Genomic DNA, 11,418 nt, shown 5'->3' with positions numbered 1-11,418 from the left:
TTAAAAGCCTGCTTGAAGTGAGTAGCAAAGAGGTTGCATTTATCGCGAGCAACATTGGCTTTACGATCGTCCAGAAACAGATCAACAGGTAGGCCGCCTTCGTTTTTCTTAGAGTTGACAAATGACCAAAATTTCTTCGGATTTCTGCGGAGGTATCCTTGCATTCGTAGAGTATACTGCTTATACAAAGAACGGTTGTACGCTCGAAAATCACTACAGGCACGGTTAAAGTTTCGCTTGGTGGCTTGGCAGCGTGATCTTTGAAATGCGCGTAGAGCAGAGGATCTAGCACGTTTCAATCGACGGAGATGCGCGTTTCCCCATGGAGGCTTGCGAGCGGGTCGGCGTGTGGGAACGAAATCGGTGATCAAACTGTTTAAAGTGCGCGACAGGGTTCGGCAAATTGAATGTAACCTCAAGAGCGGGGTGATCGGCATCAAGCGTGATAATAGGATCGGCCGCCACGGTAACCGAGCAAAGTTGTATGGCTGGATCATTGGCAAGTATCAGATCTAACAAGCGATTATTCCTGTTTAATACTGGATTAATTTGCGTCAGGCGCGGTGCAAGCTGCGGAAGCGTGAGAGCGTTGGTATTCGATGCTAGGACAACCGTTGCAGGAACATTCCAAACTAAACTGGACTGGTTGTAATCACCTAACAGCAGCGCTAGGTCACTCAACGCTAGGTGGGAAAACACACTACTAAGTGAGTCGATATGTTCGCTGATACTCATGACATCGTCCTTACGGTAGGGGGGTAAATAGATTACGCCAATGCTCAGAGAGAGATCGCCTACTAGGACTTTCACCCATAGCTGCTCAAGTGTTTCGTAGATCGGGGAAGGGTCGGTGGAGCAACTCAGCTTATTAGAGATCGCGATCAACACACCACCGCCACGGGACTTTCTGCTGTTATGCTGGTTGCGATCGCATCTAAAGACGGAGAATGCGTTCCCAAATAACTGTTGGGAGTGAATCTTCTCGTCGAGCCAGGTTTCCGTTAATACAATCATGTCGAAGTTTGACTCAGCTACAGCAATATAAAAGTCGTCGATTTTGGTTCGAAGTCCGCACACGTTCTGGTAATAAATCAGCAATGGAGAACTCGAGTTCGGCTGCGGGTCTGACACAGAGCTGGAAACGGGGATCGCGTCATCGAAGGAATTGTTATAGGAGTTGTTGCACTTGCCTGTTGTGAAATTTTGGGAGCCCCGTTCCGTACACCCACACGCAGGCCCGGGACAACTGTTGTTCGCTGGCTGGAATAACTCGACTGCGGTGGGGAGGTCGGGGGCTACCATAATACCGTAATCATTGCATCCCGGTACAGCATCAGATGTCGGTAGAGTCGCGGTGAGTTGCCTAGAATGGTGTGCTACGTCAAGCAGGTCTGGATTAATGGTGAGATCGACGTGTGAGGCGACGCAAGGCTCACTGGGAACAAAGTGTGTATCAGCGGTAGTGAGGAAACAAACACACTTATACTTGCCAGGATTTCCGGTTTGGAGGCTTCGTTCCGTACAATCGCACACAGGGCCGGGACGACTGGTGTGCGCTGGCAGGAAAGGCTCGACTGTGGCAAGGGGAACAGAAGCCTCCATGATACTAGAAACGTTGCGTCCCAGCTTCCGAATGGCCGACGGTGAAGTGGTAGTGGTGCTAGTAGAGTCCGAAGCAGTTACATGACCGAAGATCCTGGAGTTATAGCTGGTTCTGAGGTCGTCGCAGGAGTTACTGCGATCCTTGGAGTAATAGGCGATGAGAGGAGGTTTAATGGTGCCCAGTAGTTTTTTGAGACGGTACCCTCAAACTCTCTAAAGAGAAGACCTTGTGACCAGGTCCCCGTGTTCAATGCGGAGTCTCGTAATTTTGTATCCATCCCGATTTTAAACGAGATGAAGTTCATTGCAGACAAATCTGCATCCTTTTTGGTCAATGGAATGACCTTGAACGGTCCATCGCACTGCAAGCATTCTCTAACCAAATCAGTTACTGCATCCGCTTTAACACTAGGGTGAATTCTGGACAGGTAGAGCCAGAATAATTCCTTCGGAGGGGGAACAGTTTTTCCGGCTTCAGAGGTGGATAGTTTCGTCCCTCCAAGGAGCGGCTAAGCAATCATAATGCGTTCATCACGACGACGTTTCATTGGAGGTTCGCCGACAGTAATTTTAGGGGCTAGTGGTGTAGAGACAGTCTCTTATACTTTCTTAGAAAGCTGTTCCATCTGCTTGCCGTTAACCAAGATTGCCTGCTTCAAATCACTGATGGCCTCACTATGGTTAGCAGACATTGAGGAGACAGCCTCAATTTGAAAACTCATTTGAAAACTAAATTTACATTTTTCTCTCAATGAAGACAATTTTAACTCAAAAATTTCAATTCCTTGTGTTTCGCTGATTTTTGTACATAAAAATCACTTATCGCCCCGAGGTATTCTTTGCCGATGCCGAGATATATCGTTTTAAATCAAGCAATACCTCATTTTTTATGTAAAATTATAAGCAAAATAATTTTTTTTAAGCAGTGGTGCTGTTCGCAATGTAAAACTACTTTGGCATATCGGGAAAGCATTTATGCAATATATAGCAAAGTTTTTCTTAACAGTGTTGCCAGTTCTTCAATTTCCTGCATGATTAGTTACATTAATTAAGGGTCTCCTACTGTACTACCTGTCTCATAGCGCACCCCTATTTCCGAAATTCTAAAATCTCTCATGCTTTTATTTTTGGAGTAAACATGTAATTTCTTATGTTATATAGTTGATCGAAAAACCACAAAGTTACGAGACCATTCCCCGTATATAACGTATATTCGTTATGAGTCAGGTAACACAGTAGCTTAAAAATGGAGGTGCTCCCACTAATCGAGGGTCCGATCGGCACCAAATTTTAGATTTTTACTTCCTGGCCGAAAACGAACAATCTGGCAAAATTTAGTTCAAATCCGTGAAGGGCGATTACACGTTTGAACTTTTTCTCGGTCACTTGGCATGGAATGACACATATAGATCATTCGGCTATTATCGTGCCGAATAATTTACTTCATCTATGGTCGTACCGAACCATATACTGCATTCAACCATGATCGTATCAAATTCATTAGTTTATCTATGGGCATACCGAGCCATGTACATTATTCGACAATGATCGTACCGAATAATTTAATTCATCTATGGTCGTTCTGAGAGTCGCATATTGATGCGCTATACAGCGCACAACGTGCGACATAGTTGCGATACGCACAACAAGAATAAAACCGAATGTCGCACGTCGATTATTATGGTTTTCAACTGCAACAACAATACATTCTTTCAGATGGTTGCGATCACTAACCCTTATAAGCAGTAGTAACTGCTTTGGGATAAGAGATGGCGTTAGTAATCTTTTGCTGTGTATATGCGAACCACCTTCTATGTCCTCCCGATATTTCCGCAAGATCTGTCGGATGGTAAAAATTTGATCCGTAGCGGGGCGACCGTCCATGAAGCTTACCTGCTTCCCTACGAAAGCTGGTGCTACCTGGTGCAACCGGCGTAACAGGATCCGGGAGAGCACCTTATAGACGGCGATAACCAGCATTATACCACGATAGTTGCAGCAACCGAGACGATCACCCTTGCAGTAGATGGGGCAAACAAATCTTTCTAGCCGCTCCGCTGGGAGCTTCTCATCCTCCCAAATCTTGGAGCATTTTTCGACCATGTTTATAAAGCTCTGCTGGAAGGCGATTCTTACTGGTGACTTTGTTGGCCTTCAGCAACCCAACATCTCGGTTGACTTCTTAGAGATTAGGTGCTAAGACATTACTACCTTCCGTGGGCTTTCCCAGGTTGCTTCCGTTCCGCCTCCTTCTGCAACTTCGTTATTGAGGTGATTATCGAAGAACGACTTCCACCTGTCGACCACGGATGTTAGAGATGACTCGGCCATCTATGAGAACGTGGCCAATACGATGCCGCCTCTGGTTTCTGAAAATAAAAAACACAAGCTGGCGCTAGTGTTTCATCATACGCCATGCGTGAGAGTATGCTAGAAACCATCAGTATTTCTCTGTTGAATACAACAGATGTCGTTACTTGGTAACGCCTATTGTACATATTGAAAACAACCATTCTGCGCGACAATAAATTTACTCAGCGTGGCAACAGCACTCTCTCGTTCATCTCAGTTTCTTTTGTGTTTATCGCTAGAGACGATATAACGTTTGACACCTGAACCAACAAATAGATGGTAAACATTGTTTTTATATATCGCGTCCATGTCACGAAATTCAATTTCTTCGAATTGAAATGTCGCAAAAATATTCAGCTCCCGGCGCTCACACGGTTCAAAATCACCTGCCTGGGCTCACGGAAGAAGTTATAAAAATTAAGCATAACAGAGTAACTATACCAAATAGAATGTGATTAGTAATTGTTTTTTAGGCAGGTAAACATAGATAAGTGAAAAATTTTGATTTTATTACTACTAGAAAAGCGCCATCTCTTGGAAAGCAACGGTTCGTCTGGCGTCCTATTTAGTTCATTTTACGATGGTCAGGTGGTTTCCAAGTCGGTTTGTGAATATCTTTGCATTGGAAAAAGGTGCTTTGGATTCTCAGGTCTCCGGAAGCTGCCAAGTTTATACATCGTTGGCCGTTTTCATTCGCGGCGGTGTACAGGTTATGGAACCGTATCATCGGTCTATACATTTCCACCCTACCGATTTGGGCGTTTATATCTCCTATGACGATCCTGATATCCCGTAGCGAACAGCTATCGTACGTTCGTGTTTGAAGAAACGGCCCTTCATCCTCAATAGACACGCAATTCAATTATCTGCAGTTTTAAGTACCGACCAATCGTCGTTCTCGTTTCGTCGCCTAGGTCAATGCCGGATATTGCGATCCATGTTTGCTTGAATGTCCGTAGTAAGGTGGGTTTAAGTAGGTTGCCGTACTAGGTCACGTGATAAAGCTGCCAGCTTAGCTTTAGTGGCGAGACATCCCGTTTCTTAATTTACATACCCACTCCGGGTTAGACGCTGTCGTAACCCGCTTCTAACCTGGAGTGCAGACGTTTACTAGGTTGAGGAGTGCCAATCCGTCAAGATTCGCCGAAATTTAAGTACGATTGATCATAACTCAGCTTTCTTTGGAAAACCATAATGGTTTCACTCCTACATGCCACACTTTTGTTTGTACCATACTCACTGGTTCACTGCTAGATGAATTGGTTTGCTTCCCGTCCTTATTACACTCCCACCGGGAAACCGGACCATCAGTATTGCCCTGCTAGATATGATTTGCCCCCACTCAGTTCCTCCCCGTACACCCACACCCACACCAGTGTCCACGGACACACACCTGAACATAACGCGAGCCATCCGATCCGATATCATGAGCATCCATATAGCAGGCAGACAATAACCGAACTATTATTAAAAATTAAAGTCGTTTCTATTTATGCTATTAATTACCGGTACACTGTTGAAATTTTCCTTACGTTTGCCGTGTAATCAGCAAAATAAAGACGTTAACTCTTTCCCTTCTTTTTTTGTCTTCTTTTTGGTTCGCATTTTTTTTCGTCCCGACTGTTTTTTCGACTCCCACCGAATAATGGAGCGTGTGCGCGATAGGCAGATTGGCTGCCCGGTTGGTGGAGCGATCGTATCAGTTCCGTCCGTCCGATACCCCCTTTCTCCTTGGAGGATGAAAATGGATTCAAATTGCAAATTCAAAAACACAAAAAGGAAGGAAATGCATCTGCCGGGAAAACACGGTAATCGTTAATTGTTTTACAAAACACTCCCAATTTTTGGATTGTCCGGGATACGGGCACATCTGCATATGCTGCGGAGTGCGTACATGCGCCCCCCGAGCGGGTGCGTGGAACGGTCGCGGTGTGCCAGTGCCAGCATGAATGAACGGATCAATGAATGGGATGTTTTGCTGCCAGATTGGCTGCCACGGAATTCGAATTGGGAAATGATTTAAATGCGCGGATTGTTCGTTCGTTCCTAAAGTGAAACAATTTGCCTACTCTATTTCGAGCAACAACGATTTCGGATCGTTTGCGCAAGAGGAAAATTATCATTTTTTTTCTCGCTTTTCTTTTCCAACCGAGGCGGGTGGCAGGCAAAGGCAAGCAAGTGAGTGAGATAGAAAAAACTCTTTCTAAATGGTGCACTTAATCGTAAGTCTAAACCAAAACGGGAAGCGTGAAAAACGGAAACGTGAATGAATCGGCAATACACGTAAGAAGGGAAAGATAGGCTGACGGATACAGTAGCGAAGAAAAGGAAAGAAAAACATAAAGAAAGGAGCGAGGGTAAGACAGAAATAAAAAAAACAATTGCACCTTTTGCTAAGCAACCTCTAGTTAAGCTTAATTGTGCTGAATGTTTCAGGTGCTTTTAGAACGGTTGGGAAATTGGTATGATTTTTACGTGGAATAGTTCTTAACCGGTTCCGATCCGAACTCGTAGCCCGTGCGTGAGTGTGTGGCAACCAGTCAGTAGGAATGCAGTAAGTAAGGAAGGAAACTTATCGTCTATGGCGGTTGCCTCTGCTCTACCTGTGTACCTGCCTGCCTGCATGCCAGTCTGTCTATCAGGTTCGTTTGCCTTCGACTTTACTGTGGGGTTTAAGCTGGTCAGAACTTAGCCGCTACCATTGCTGTAAGATGATCTTTTTTTTGTTTTCTTAGGACGACGCTATTTTTAGATTATCATCACTTTTTTTTCATTTTTAAATATTAACAATACAAAATTTAGGTTTGAATTTACAACTCCATGAAAACTTTCCAAGTAATTGTAGGTTTTATAAGACTCTAATGATGGCTTTTATGCTCAAAATTGATCATAAATACCATTATAAGTGTGCAATAAAACTCCAATTGTTACTTAGGTTATTAAATCAAATATATTTGACCAAATGCTGCGCAGCTCGAATTCATTGTTTCCCATGGCCCATGGCCCCATGGCTAGGAAGTAGCTCCGATTTGTTCTTAACTTTTCGCAATCATGGTATAACCCACCCATGCAGCAGCTCCCATCTGGGCGATAATCGGGATCAATAAGTAAACAGCAGCATGATGCCCCATGCACTCCACACAGCTGGCCGGTCGGATCGGTCCGGTCCGGTCGGTCCCCTCTGGTTAGTGAGTGGCGCATCTCCAAAAGTTTTGGGTAATTGTTTCTTCGAGCATATGTTTAAGCATTCTTTTAGGCTGCCCGTGGCTCTAATATCCGAGTTCTTTCACCAGATTTTTTTTTTCTTTGCTTTCTTAATTTTGCTGTTATTGCTCTTTGATAGCGATATAGGAAGTGGGATAAATGCCTTCGTGTGGTATCGATACGAGTACTTGACCTGCGCCTGCGGTGCATACGCGGAGGATGTGCGTCATTTTACCGCCGGGCTTTTTCCCGGGCCGGATGTATTGAGAGCAAATTGATAACGTTTAGAGCGCAAACAAAGTGGAAGCTGCTGAATAAATAGCTTGGCATATGATCTTGGCAGATGGTTAATCGACTCTCGCCTCGGTTTGTTGTGCCTATTTAGGACCGTGATAGCGTTCGATCGGTCGGTCGGCAGCTTTACCAGTGCCGTCCGTCCGTGTTGGGTGGTTGTGGGCAGTGCAGCAGTAGTGGAATGTAACCAAGGCAAGGCCGGATGTAACGGCATACAAACGCAATCATCTTTGATATCGATGCATACACAGGCTCATTAGCCATTTCTTCCATATCACTCAAAATGCTTTTTGCGCCAAATTTCACCTGTTAATTGTTGGCGAAATTGTTTATTGTTAGACAGATTTTTATAAGCTATTAGTCCGCAGTGAAGTGCTTCAGCCGTCAGATGCATCCTTTCTGGCGCGCGTTGTTATCTGTTAATTCGGCACTGTTCCTATTTCGTGTAAAATAAATATGCTGCGGCACAAGCGACCGGGCAATTTTCCATTTATCGGATGTTTTCAAAATGTTCGATTTTGACACGAGCCCGTTTGAAGTGATACAAGCGGACGGACGTCCGTCCGTATGGAGAACCTGCCATGGGCAGCTGCTATTTGATTGGTTGATTGAAATGACGAGCACGAGCAAGTGTTAACGACAAGGTTGTCAGGGTCCATTTATGGTAGTCAGCATGGCACCGAATATCACCCTTCCCTTCCCTTCTTCTGTGGACCAGCATGCTCCCATATACTCGGGAAATCATCACAAAAATATAAAATTAGTTCAAGTAACCGCTTGCCGTAATAAGATCTTGCAACTCGAAGCACTAAACATTGTATTCTATAAGTTCTATTACTTTTTCGATCATTAATTACACTAAATACCGAGATTAGTAACCAATTAATATTCATCACTATATTTTCACTTTTCGCCGTCGGTTTTCCATTAATTTTTTCAGCCGTTTCAGTCGTCAAATCACTCGCGAAACTTAACTTGAGGCACAAAAAACTTTAATTTACCACCCGAACAGTTATTTAGAGAGATATTATAATCATTTTGTTCAAATTGTTCACTTGAATTGATAGGAAAAACTTCACTTCGTCTGGATTGCAATTCCGAATCCGCGACTGTCGTTGTTTTACGTTGCCAAGGGAACGGACGTTTATATAGAGTGATGCCAACGTAAACATTTGAGCATGAAATTGACCAATTATTTTCGTTATTAAAATAAAGGTCGTAGGGTGCCGATAATATATTTATAAAATTCACTGATAATAAAATTCACCGTAAACAACATTTTAGGTGATAGAATTAGTGTCGGATCTAGTTCCACAACAAAAATAGATAAGGTACACCGGGGCAAGTGGGACCTAAAAAAATGCATAGTTTGGGTTAATTCCACTGTGTTTTCTATACCTTTGATTATTTCAAAATTCTTTCAGCACTGAAACTCTTCAGTGGTATCACTTCGAAGGGTTAATTACGAAAAAGGCCTATCAATTTACATGAAATGAATCTAGAGGAGAATTTTCAAAATTATGTCGATAATTTTGAATGGGGTGAATGGGGCAAGTGGGACCTACATTCAAATTTGATTAAAAAGCATAAAATAATGGTAAATTGTGTAAGTTAATATACAGCAATGTTAAAGCATTGCAAGAAGCAATCAAAACCAATATATGTACGAAAGGTTCATTCAAAAATAGCGTAACAAAATCATATCATAACGGGCGACTTTATAATTTATATAAAACACATATCGTGAGCAATTACGCTGTAAAGCATTATTGTAATGAAATGTAGTTGAATATGTCGTTGTATCCAATTCTTGAGAGACGTAATTTAGGATTAACCATTGTTTAATAGCTCAAAAACACGTCTATGATCTGTTTGGTCTACCATGCCCAATTCGGTAGAGCTACTCATAAGAGATAGTTACGCTATAATAATCACAACACTTTATTGTTTCAATTCCAGTTGCAGATTTGCTTGATTATATCAAAATTGCCTTTCCAAATTCAATTAACATCGTTTAGGTGTAACCAAATCGTGACCAAACTGTTTGTTCCCTCACAAGCTGTGCATATGGGTTTCTTTTTTGGGACCCCTTGGTTTAGTCCTTTTCGGTTTTATTTTTAAGCTTTAATGATATAAATATTATGTAATTGAACTGAAAATGTTCGGTAGTACATCTAAAAAATGTATTAAGACAGGAAGTTTTGCGCTGAAACACTTTATTTTTAATAGGTCCCACTTGCCCAGGGTTCTTTTAAGTGCCGACCTTATTTCGACCCATTTTTTTAATGCCGTTTGTCAAATTAAACAACTAGTTTTCGGGTGTAATTTGTTAATACACTCATTATGTTTACCTACTATCAGAAAAACATGTACTTTTACGTAAAGCCTGTGGCCAAATATCATTTATAGAAAGGTGCGTCAAACTTACAACCCAAATTGAAAATAACGCTCAAATTTAAAGTCCAATGTTGATGTTTGGAATGCCTGTTATAAATAATCTATAATTTTAATACATGCGTTTGAGTTGTATCTTTCATTTTTATAAAGGTTCGGTTGGAGAAAATGAGGTTGAAGAGAGTTATGAACTCCGTTCCCACTTACCCCGTATTCCCACTTGCCCCGGGGTACCTTACGCGGTTCTACGTTTCATAATTGTTCATAACAGATTATTACCTACTACTAGCAACTCTAATCTCCACAAAACGATAGTGGCAACATGTAGAGTAAGGAGGGGTAAAAGTGCGATTCAATGATTTATCGGTGCAAATTCCGAGTAAATTGACTACATTGGCATGGATTGGTGACTACTTTGACAGCTTGAATCTAACGTAAACTTTGGTTGCTTACGAAGCATAGTTGCTGAGTTAAGTGCAAATGTTATTTTAGGGCGGTTTTGATGTAATTTTTCGTTATACGGCAAATACGATATCAACAGGAGGAAATTACTTGTTGAAAATTTGTAGCAGCGTTTTATATCACTCACATATCTGTTTTGAAAATACGGTGAAAAGAATTTACAAAATATATCTCGCTTTTCCATAATTTGATCTAACCGTCAAGCACCTAGCGGGGTAAAAGTGCGATTCACGGATGGGGCAAAAGTGCGATGCATAAACGAGGCAAAAATGTATAGCTAATTATATACGGCTTATTAGGCACTATATTACAGATACTGGAAATGGAAGATCTGCAGAAAACTGTGTGCTCTACAGATGTTGGCCGAAGGAAAACAATGGTTTTCCGCTGGTGAAACAAAAAACGAACGTCTGGAAAAGTTTCGATCTAACGGAGGCTGCAATACACGAGCGCAAAATAGGAAAGGTGCAAATTGAGAATGTTCCTTACCGAAACATAACGCAGATTGAAGATAATATGGTTTTGTTAGCTACTGTTGTGCTAATTTCATGGATTCGAGCTTCGCAGCCCGCTAGTGGGGTAAAAGTGCGAATCGGCACTTGATCAGAAGAAAGAAGTTATTTTGCAAAACACTATCACCGCAGATGATTTATAGTTAAATGTGAAGACATTGAGTTACTGCATCACTATAACATATATTATGTTGTTGTCCTTCTTCACATATCTCACGAAAATTGATGACAACTTGAAACATCGCACTTATGCCCTGCCCTGCTCTACTGAAATCAGTAAAAACGGAACTGGACTCTGACGACCTTCACCTTAAGTGACACGGAATTTAACATTAAACATGGCATCACGCTAAAAATTGGGTTTGAATGTAACTTAAAATTGGATGAGAAAGTGGACTTAATATTGGGAATTGGAGTTAGAATAAACTTCAAATTGTAATTAAATTAAACTTGAAATTAAATATGAAATGGGGCAAGAAATTGCACTTACAGCACTTACAAATTAAGCTTGAAATTTGAAATAAATCAGGCTTGAAACTGAATTCCACGTGAAATTTGGTCTAAATTTGGACCAATTTAGACATAAAGCTTTACTTCA

Source organism: Sabethes cyaneus, chromosome 2 (genome assembly GCF_943734655.1).
Source record: "Sabethes cyaneus chromosome 2, idSabCyanKW18_F2, whole genome shotgun sequence".
Classification (NCBI taxonomy): Eukaryota; Metazoa; Arthropoda; class Insecta; order Diptera; family Culicidae; genus Sabethes; species Sabethes cyaneus.
This window is presented reverse-complemented; position numbering follows the sequence as displayed.